We start from the raw sequence: 9,282 nt of genomic DNA, 5'->3' as shown, positions 1-9,282 counted from the left end.
GTTGTGTAAATCTATCCTGAGGAAGTGATGTTAAATGCAATAGCAGCAATGACCCACATGAGTGACAATGTACAAATGTACCATATGTTATGCTCATGTGACACAATCCTAAATAAAAACCAAAATAATGAATACTGTCTAATAAGCTAGGAAACTCATCACATTAAGTGCAAAATCAGCACTAGAACTGCAAAAATGGCATTTACTCATGTAATAATATATTCAATACTTTGAGACCAGAATAAACTACCCTGAAATATGCACAAAAGTCTCATCTAGTTGACAGAATTTTGGATAATATTTTCTTTGTTCAAGTGTTAAATTTTTTCCTGTAAGTTCATGTTTTCAATGTAATAAAATTATTTTAGTTAACATACCATTTTGTTTTATCAAAAAAATAAAAGATTGAGATACACAATGAATCTCAATATATATGTATACACATACACACACATGCACACACACGTGTTCATATGCATAATGAATGAGAAAATTTCTGGTTCCTTCTATACCAGTATTCAGGCTAACGCAAATCACTGAACTTCTCTAGTTGGTACTTCTGTTTTGATTTTTTTAAATCTAAATAAAGTGAAGGTAAAACAAAATGATTCTTATGATTTTAAAATTCTAAAATTTAGAAATTAACAGTGTAGTATAACACAAATCTACAAGCAACAACTTATAAAATTTGAATTCCTATACACGATAATCAAAACTTTACACATGAGATGTTTTATAGGTATGTGTGTTAATCATTTGCATGATATCATTCAGCAAGGTACTCCTCAACTATATTATACATATATTAGTGACTACTAATGAAATAAAAAGTTCTTAAATTTTCAATTTGCAAAATGCCATAAATACATTTTCTCCACAATGACTGAGACTTGTTTTTAGTCTAAGAAACCACTCAACAAGTGCCTGGGTGTGTTAGTGTGATGCTGCTGCTGACCATGTGACTAGGAAAGGTCAGATGTGACCCTGTCCTCAGGGAGCTTCCCGGCAATCAAGGCACAGAGACCTGATGGAGGCTGCTGCCGGGCACAGCCTTGGACAATCTCGGGGTAGACCAGGGAGCACCACGCACCTCGTGGAGCAGGTGGTATCCGTGTTCAGCTAGGAAGGTAGATCAGGGTTCACTCTGCAAACGGGAAGGGACAATGCTGCAGGCAAAAAACTGTGGTGATGCCAGGGTTATTCACACATGGAAGATTCCAAAGACTTGGAGTCCCTTCAGTGTCAGGCAGGGAGTGTGGTGGAATCAGAAGGCTGTGCCAAGATGGCCGCTGGCAAGCGAGCATCAGTTACCCAGGAAATGGCTTCGGAACCCACCTGGTAAAGGATCCTATCTGGCAACAGGCAGTGATTGGTTAGGGCATAAACCACCCCTTGACCAGATTGGCTGCCTTGGCTATATAAGCTGCTGTACCAATTGAAATAAATGAGTCTGCAGGCTGCTCACCTCTGGCCTGCTTTCACCCAACTCCCGGGGTCTGGGGGTGACTCCATGCCTCTTGTCCCCACCATGCTTCTCCTCTCAGAACGAATCCACAGCAACAGGGGAGGACTGTGTTACCTGCCTGACAGGGCTATTTTGAGGATTACATGGGAAAACAAGAAAGCACTTGGAACAGCACCTGCAATACAGGAATATGCAGGAGATGTGAGCTACAACAGCAAGAAGAGGAAGACAAGAAGGAAGAGTCATGGGAAGGCACAGACACCAAAACACAACTTCCTCAAGGAACTGGAGGGAGTGATGGAGCTGGAGTAAGGCTCTAGGAAGGGGGGCTGCTGAAATCCAGGGAGACAGGAGGGCAGCCAGTGGTGTATACAAGTGGCTTCCCAGGTAGTGGCATGAGGAGCAGGAAATCTAAGAAATATGCAGGAGGGGAAGTCAACAGAGCCGTATACAGAGAAGGAGCAGGCGGGAGAGCAAGGGCTCCGCGGGAGCTCCTACATCTCTGGTTTGGGCAATGGCAGGGCCTCCGGTCCTGAAACGATGCTGATGCATTGATGCATCTGTCCTCGGTTCTGGAACACAGACTTTGTTTCAGGACGTGGCGTGCATCAGGTTATTAAGCGAGGCACCTGCGGGGCAGCCAGCCATGTTTGCCATCTGAGGAGTGAACTGGATGTTTGTACCTTGAAAGAAAGTGAATTGGTGCCACAGAGGTGGGTGGGGACACTCAGAATCTATCCTGAAGAGAGAAGAAGTGACACAGGACACAAATGGTCCCAGAATAGAAGCCAGGGCTACAGGAGTTCATGGTGGGGAGGGGATGCAGAGGTGCAGAACTAAAGTGGGGTATGTGATGAGCAACCAAGAAAAAAACAAGTGTTTGAAGAAGAAAGGGATGGCTGACGTACCCAACGCAACAGAGAGGCCGAAGGAGCAAAGGAACAAGAATTAGTCAGTGGATTATGCAAATAGCGTCACTGAAAGAACCATTCCACAAACTAGTGGAGGCTAGGAAATGAATGAGAACTGAAGACAGCTGTAAAGCCAGCCTAAGCCTACGTCTGCATGTGCAACTGTAAGGAGACTGTGAGTGTGACTGCTGTACCTCTCTCCATATCATGTCACTGTACCTGTGCCTGTATTTCAGAGTGTCGAGATGAACTCCCAGTTAGTGCAGTCATAGTAGACAAACGCTCTGGTAAGGATGGCCTGAAGAATGGCCTCTTTGGTGCCATTAACACATATATTCCTCCTCTGTCATTGATTCTGGTTTCCTTTTCCTCTGCCCTACTTCTAGTTTAGGGTCAAAACTGTCCCATAAGCCACACCAAGGGGCTTCATTTTCCACATATTTCAGATCAGCCTCTTTCCTGGCTGCATCCTCTTTTCCTAACTTTACTCTTGTTCTACTTACAGTTTTTCCAATATTTGAAATTCTGCCACTTTTCACATGCAGTAAGGATGGAATTTGTAACCACTCATCACCTGCCTCGTTAAAAGGCGGGAGAAGTACGTAAATGAGTTAGTAATGTTAGCTGACGTCACAAGCCCACACTGTGTAACAGGTAAACACAGTAAAAGCAGCTGCTGTCTCTCACAGGGAAAGTCCATCCAGCTGGACCTCACCGGGAGCAGGCTGTCCCCAAAGCTCAGGGACCCCCTCAACTGCATCCCCTGGTTTCCATGCTTGTTGAGCTTTTCCACCAACTGACAGGAAGGAGAAGTGCATGGAGGTCACCTGTGGGAGGTCTGGATGCAACAGGCGTGACTTCCCTCCCTTTCACCAGCCCAAGTACAGTCCAGTGACCACACAGATGGCCAGGCAGGCCAGAGGAAGGCTGGAGGTTGGTGAGAGCTAATCAGACACCCAAGGACACTACCCATCAACACTATCAGCACAACAACTAATGTCCCTCCATGACAGAGAGGGAAAAGAGTCATCAGAAAACTTCATCAAAGCCTCCATTAAAAAATTTAATTTATTTGAGAGACAGAGAGGGAGAAAGAAAGACACAGAGTGGGGAGGGAGGGCTCTGGTGTCCACTGGATCACTGCCCAATGCCTGCAACAACTGGGGCTTTGCTAAGACTGAAGCGGGGGTGGGGGGCCGGCACCGTGGCTCACTTGGTTAATCCTTCACCCATGCACTGGCATCCATATGGGCGCCGGGTTCTAGTCCTGGTTGCTCCTCTTCCAGTCCAGCTCTCTGCTGTGGCCTGGAAAGGCAGTGGAGGATGACCCGAGTGCTTGGGCACCTGCACCCGTGTGGGAGACCAAGAGGAAGCACCTGGCTCCTGGCTTCAGATCGGCGCAGCGCCATTTGGGGAGTGAACCAATGGAAGGAAGACCTTTCTCTCTGTCTCTCTCTCTTACTGTCTACAACTCTGTCAAATAAATAAATAAAAAATATTTTAAAAAAAAGACTGAAGCAGGAACCCAGAGCTCAACTCAGGCCTCTTACGTGGGTGACAGGAGCCCAACTACTCAAGCCATCACTGCTGCCTCCCAGGGTCTGCATTAGCAGGAAGCTGGAGTAAGAGCTGGAGCTGGGAGTCAAACCCAGGAACTCAGTTGTGGGATGCAGGCATCCTAGGCATTATCCTAATTAAGCCAAATGCCCACCCCACCCTCAGCCCTTTCACCCTTTTCCATTCTCTAATTCAGCTGCAGCACTGTGTTAGCACTGCCTCAAAGACCGGTGTCATAATTCTCCCAGCTTCATCAACGCAGGAGATGATGGAAGCTACATGGTGAGAGTTGAGTATGAGGGATCCCAGGTCCTGCTCACTGGTTTACTTCCAGTTCCACTCCTTCAAAGTGCTGTGACCTTGTCCAGCTCCCTCTGCTTCAAGTCTTCAATCATAGATTGGACAAGGGAAGCACCTGTGTCATAGGCTGTGAAGCCCCAACAGAATCAGAAGGGCAACGATGTAACGAATCCAGGCTAAATATGTTAGAAGCTTTTTGTACAAAATTTAAGGACTGAGCAGTGATACAATCAAAGCCTACACAATGATGAAGCCTAGAGACAAAGAAGAAAGGGGAGTTCGAGGGCAAGGGCAGCCCTTACACAGAGAGAGACCTATTCTCCACCAAATGAAAAGAAACTCCACCGTGACCAGCAGGCACTGGCAGATTAAGCATCACTCTTCCCAAGAGGATGCAGGGCTTCAGGGCCTCAACATCAGAAAGCGACTGATCATCCCAACTCACAGACAAGGGATTAAAATGGAGAATTCCTGAGAGATGGGAGAGAGGCTCTGAGTCCCTTATCCAGCTTTCCAACTCAGTGATCAGACTGCATATAGAAGCCACTGTCTGAGCAGAAGACCTGAAGCACTGCATGGCCTGATTATTAATGACTGAATATTCACTTATGTATTTGAGACAGACAGACAGAAAAACAGAAAGAGAGAGCCTTCATCACTGCCCAGATGTCTACAATGGCTGGAGCTGGACCAGGGCCTGAGCCAGGAACTCCAGGTTGCCCACATGGGTGACAGCAACCTAACGGAGCCATCCCTGCTGCCTCCCAGGGTCTGCTCTGGCAGAAAGCTGGAGTGAGGATCTAGGGCCAGGAATCAAACCCAAATACTCTATTAGTTAAACAGCTAAATACTCTAATAGCTAAATAGCTAAATACTAAATAATTCTCTAATACTCTAATAGCTAAATATTAAATAATAAATACTCTAATAGCTAAATAGCTAATGATGTGCGAAGTGAGCATCCTAACCACCAGACAGACATCGATCCCAAGACCTTATGTTTCTGTCATTTGAAAATGCAGTATTTGTGCCTAATGTTTTCATGCTATATTTGGCTGAAATAGAATTTAACAGCTACGCTGGACACCTAGAGATGTCTGCAAAAAGTTCACGCAAATGCGCATTATAATAAAACTGCATAGATCTCTAAAGTTTTTTTTGCATCAAACTAAACATCTTTTTCCATGAACTTATCAAAGTCATTTAATGCAAATATATGACAAAGCTACTTAGAAGCATGTGTGTTTCTGGGGTGGGAAGCTTGCATTTCATTAACATCATAAATGAAATGGCATCATAATAAAGTTCACCAGCATTTTTAATATTTATTTATTTATTTATTTGAAAGGCAGAGTGACTGAGAGAGGGAAAAGACAGAAACAGAGAGAGAGAGAGAGATCTTCCACCCCCTGGTTCACTCCCTAAATGGCTGCAACAGTCAGATCTGGCCCAGGCTGAAGCAAGGAGTCAGGAACTCCATCCTGGTTTCCCATGTGGGTGGCAGGGGCCCAAGCACCTGGACCATCATCTGCTGCCTTCCCAGGGGCATTAGCAGAGAGCTTCGTTAGAAGTAGAGTAGCTGGGACTTGAACTGGCACTCCTGTTTGTGATGCCAGTGTTGCCAGCTGTGGCTTAACCCACAGTACCACAATGCCAGCCCCACCACCAGCAATTTTAGAACAAAATCAAAATGATCCCAAAGTTCATCCAGAAAGGAAGTATATGACTATACTAAGGAGACTCAGGAAGGGAAATACAAGGAGGATCACAGGACTTACCAGAAAATAAAATGTATTTTAAAGCTAAATAGCTAAAATGGGGTAGTATGGCATGAATGTACTCAGAGATGTTGAGACAAGCAGTAACCAAAGAGTCTCAATGTTTCCTATGAACATGCTTCCTATGCAAATCTCATATTTCACAGAGAAGGCCTTTCGACTCCAGGGAAAACAGACATACACCCCTACAGGGGATCACATAGACTATCAGGTACAACACGCAGCTGACATTCACAGAAGACACTTCCAAATGCCTAATTTAAAAAAAAAAATTGTTTTGCGTGATTCTTTATTATTTAAAGAGGGAAACAGTTACACAGACAGAGATCTCCCATCCACTGATTCGCTCTCAGAATGCCTTCAACAGTCAGGTTTGGACCAGGTTGAGACCAAGAACCTGTAACTCCACGCAGGTCTTCCATGTGGGTGGAAGAGGCTAACTGCTTGAGCCATCACCTGCTGCCTCCTGACTGCACCTCAGCAGGAAGCACACACCTTGGCCTCACTGCTGCTGGCCAGCTCTACCACGGGGGAGGCATTTGTCGGGGATCAGCTACTTCACTTCTCTATGCTTCTGCCCATAAAATATTAGTAGTAAATAAAAATCACTGTTGTTGCTACTGTTGTTTATTAATTATTAATAATATGGCAATCATTATTATACTCATGAGTATCTATTTAATAAGAATGTGGCCAGAGGTAGATAATAAACTGAGTCACCTCAAGAGAAAGTTTCCATTTTCGTGGAAAATGGAAAGAATTACTATTGTATTTTTCTATTTAAGATGTTATTATAGGGGCTGGCATGATGGCACAGCAGGTCAAGCCCCTGCTTGGGACATGGGCATCCTGTACTGGAATGCTGGTTTGAGTTCCAGCTGCTCCATTTCCAATCCAGCTTCCTGCTGGGAAGGCAGCAAGAGATGGCCCAAGTACTGGGGCTACAGACACCCATGCAGGACACTAGGATGGAGTTCCCGGCTTTGGCACGGTCCAGCCCTGACTGTTGTAATCATTTGGGGAGTAAGGCAAAGGATGGATGATTCTCTCTGTCTCTCTCTCCTTTCTTTTTCTCTCCAACTCTGTCTTTGAAATTAATAAATCTCTTTTTTTTTTATTTGATAGATAGAGTTAGACAGTGAGAGAGAGAGACAGAGAGAAAGGTTTTCCTTCCGTTGGTTCACCCCCTAAATGGCCACTACAGCCAGAGCTGCGCTGATCTGAAGCCAGGAGCCAGGTGCTTCCTCTTGGTCTCCCACACGGGTGCAGGTGCCCAAGCACTTGGGTCATCCTCCACTGCCCTCCCGGGCTACAGATCAGAGCTGGACTGGAAGAGGAGCAACCAGGACTAGAACCTGGCACCCAAATGGGATGCCAGTGCATGGGTGGAGGATTAACCAAGTGAGCCACAGCGCTGGCCCCTCAAATTAATAAATCTTTTAAATAAATCTTTTAAAAAATCAAGAAAAGTCAGTAACATTTTCAAAAAATATAATATATAAAATTTGTTGTTGTTGTTTTAGACTACTTGTCTCAGAAAACCTTACCATAGAGAAGGTTCTGGTTAAGCCATCATCTCCTTCTTGGTAGTGATTTGCTGAACATACAGGCACAATGCAAGAGAAGGCAGCAGCTACATAGGTTTAGACTAAAAGGAGATTCCATGTACTATATTTTAACGTTGTGCTTCAGAATTTCTCTTCCACTTGAGTTTGGTATTAAAGATATACTCTCTCCTGATGTTCCAAAATTGTTGAACACGTGGGAGAAAGAGATGAGAAGATGAAACCAATTCAGACTGATAAAAATGTTTATGAAAAACAAGACCAACAGTTGGACACTAGACTATCAATCATGGCTTTTCCTTTGTCTTAGAAGACTTGCTCTATATGTGGCTTCCCTGAGGCTTTCATTGTAAACATCTGAATACTGCAAATAAAGTAGTTGTCATTATGGGTTGGTCAACCAGTACAGACAATATTAATTCAACTCTTTAGAAAATTTCGTGAGATTGAGATCATCATCTCAATAAATAATAAGGAATTTAAAATTAGAGAAGTTAACTCCAAATCTCATACCATCCTGCGGCTGACTCCTGGCCCATTGATTACTAAAAACTTGATTTCAAATAAATATTCTGAGTATTTTAAATTCAACCCACTCACTGTTGACCATTTTCCTTCAGCCAAATGGTGAAGTGGTCATATTTGATTACTGTTTGTAGCCCTGGACTATATTCCTTGCAGAACTAGAGTCCTTTCACTTTTTTTACTTGTTGAACTATTTAGCTCAGCACTAAGTCTTTGACTATGATATAAATAAAAAATATTATTTCAAAATTAAGAGAGAGAGGCCAGCACTATGGCATAATGGATAAAGCTGTCTCTAGGGCCGGTGCTGTGGCATAGCAGGTAAAGCCACCACCTGCAACGCCAGCATCCTGTATGGGCACCAATTTGAGTCCTGGCTGCTCCACTTCTGATCCAGCACCCTGCTAATGTGCCTGGGAAAGCAGCAAAAGATGGCCCAAGTATTTGGGCCCCTGCACCCACATGAGAAACCTGGAAGAAACTCCTGTAACCTGGCTTCAGATTAGCCCAGCTCTGGCCATTGTAGCCATTTGGGGCGTGAACCAACAGCAGATGGAATCTCTCTCTCTCTCTCTAACTCTGCATTTCAAATAAATAAGCCTTTAAAGGGGGAGGGGGTATTGGGGCCGGTGCTGTGGCTCACTTGGTTAATCCTCCACCCATGCACTGGCATCCCATATGGGTGCCGGGTTCTAGTCCTGGTTGCTCCTCTTCCAGTCCAGCTCTCTGCTGTGGCCAGGGAAGGCAGTGGAGGATGACCCAAGTGCTTGGGCACCTGCACCCGCATGGGAGATCAGGAAGAAGCACCTGGCTCCTGGCTTCGGATCGGGAAAGTTCCGGCTGTAGTGGCCATTTAGGGGGTGAACCAATGGAAGGAAGACCTTTCTCTCTGTTTCTCTCTCACTGTCTAACTCTATCTGTCAAATAAATTAAAAAAGGGGGGTGAGGGGGTATCATATTCTTAGAACTGTACCTAGAACTATATTGAATCTGTTGTTTGCATCAATATCACATTAACCTGAGAATTGATAAGATCTGTGTTGCAGTAATCATGCATTTGCAATGCCCCTTAGAATCTAATGTATTAATAAATTCTTTAAATAAAATTTAAAAATAAGCCAAATAGGTAACACTCTGAGCCACAATGCCTTTGATTTTTATAAAGTTATTATGTAGAAGAT

The sequence above is a fragment of the Oryctolagus cuniculus genome, chromosome 14 (assembly GCF_051225735.1).
Source record: "Oryctolagus cuniculus isolate XC-2025 breed Fujian yellow rabbit chromosome 14, ASM5122573v1, whole genome shotgun sequence".
Taxonomy (NCBI): domain Eukaryota; kingdom Metazoa; phylum Chordata; class Mammalia; order Lagomorpha; family Leporidae; genus Oryctolagus; species Oryctolagus cuniculus.
Note: the sequence above shows the minus strand (reverse complement) of the source record.